Here is a 1,694-nt window from a genome sequence, read left to right on the forward strand (position 1 = left end):
GGCATCAATTAAAATAAATTCAACATATATATCGGAACACTTCTTGCTTGCGCTGGACTCTACTGGGACTCTTCAAGGTGTTCACAGGAACAGAAGATAAGAATTTTTGCCCTAAAGAAACTTGTAATCCTGCAGTTAGTGTATGATGTCTTTAAATATTAAGCTTAGTGATTTAGAGTTGATGTATAGGCAAGAAATGCCTATGGGAGGTATTTGAACAAAAGAGGATTGTGATCAAAAAGGAAAGTTGACTATGGCAGAGTTCTGAAAGCTGAATAAAAATGAGAAGAAATTGGATTAATGGAAGTCATTGTAGAAAACTGCTATAGTTAACTACCAGAACCTATTAAGAATGGGAAAGTTCTGGGGTATGAAGAGGAAGGATGGAATAAGAGATTCCTGAGGAAGATAGGAGGTTTGGAGGACTATGTAATTCCAGTCAGCCATGAAGCTGGCCAATGCCCAGCTTCTTCTAGAGGGAACTGTCTCATCCGTGCTCTTGATGAAGGAGCACCCTCGTGTTTAATTCCACTTACCCATTGTCTTCCTGAATGTAGTTAATTCACCCAGTAATATACTTCATGAAGTCAGTCAATCTACACTCAGGATATGGGTCCACCTGGTGTGAAGTGAGGAGTCTATCAAAGTCTTCCTCTTTGAAATTTTCTTTTTGATAGTCAAAAGCAGATTTGTTATAGTTCAGTGTCAAAAAAATACAAATAAAAATAAATCATCCAGTGGTTATGAGTCTAGAAAAATATGGAACACTTCACGAATTTGCATGTCATCCTTGCGCAGGGGCCATGGTAATCTTCTCTGTATTGTTCCAATTTTAGTGTACAAGCTGCCGAAGTGAGCACCCTCTTTGAAATTTAAACTCAAAAATGCCAGATGAGAACATTTAGAAACTTAAACAGAAAAAAATAGACCAGTACAGAAATAAATTGAACAGGATTCTTATTAGAATTCAGGTACGTTTGATGTACTTTGGTCCAAATAATGATGGCATGTATAAGTTAAATGTTTGCTTATTTCATGTCAAACCAGAAGCTAGTAGTCCATATTTGGTGTTCTCCCATACACATATCCGCAACAAAACACTATTTTCAGATAGCTTATTTGGTTTGTAATTTTAGAGAAAAAGAATGAAGGATGGGAAAGTGAGGCAATAATGAGAAAGAATATCATTAAGACACATTATTCAGCAAAGGGGCCTCAGTTTCACTGGGACTTCCTTGAGAAACTTATACCATGCCTATTCACTTGAAGATTAGGAGGTGGGAGCATTTATCCAGCAACACCCATTCCTCATTATGTGAGATTTTCCGCGGGGTGTTAACTCTCTGACTTCTTAGAGGAGAGTGTGTGCTGGTAAGCATGTTTCTCCCGGTGTCCTACGTGTCAGAGATCTTGGAAGAAACCAAAGACACAAAGTTCATTCACGAAGGAAGCACTACCAGCACGAAGCTGGTTGAAGTCTTCTGGGACTGTTCACGTTCGTCATGGCTAGAAGGACATGTGGGTTGGGAAGACAGAGATGTCTGACAGTCCTCTGCTTGCAACTTGCACATTTGTTCATACACACATAAAGTCCACCCTACAATGAATCTTCAAGGACACAACAGCTGAACTTAAAGAATGGCACTGATCCTTACAATTCTTTCAATGAATCTCACTTGTGGCCAAAGGCTTTC

General features: G+C 39.0%; 1 non-coding gene across 1 annotated transcript; it reads right to left on the bottom strand.

Moving 5' to 3' along the window:
* Positions 1–753: 753 nt before the first annotated feature.
* On the bottom strand, positions 754–860 carry LOC114005771 (U6 spliceosomal RNA). The gene has a single exon (XR_003547594.1). It is a non-coding gene; the product is annotated as a U6 spliceosomal RNA (small nuclear RNA).
* Between the last annotated feature and the right edge of the window lie 834 nt (positions 861–1,694).

Source organism: Tupaia chinensis, unplaced genomic scaffold (assembly GCF_000334495.1).
Source record: "Tupaia chinensis unplaced genomic scaffold, TupChi_1.0 Scaffold000070_1, whole genome shotgun sequence".
In the NCBI taxonomy this organism is placed as follows: domain Eukaryota; kingdom Metazoa; phylum Chordata; class Mammalia; order Scandentia; family Tupaiidae; genus Tupaia; species Tupaia belangeri.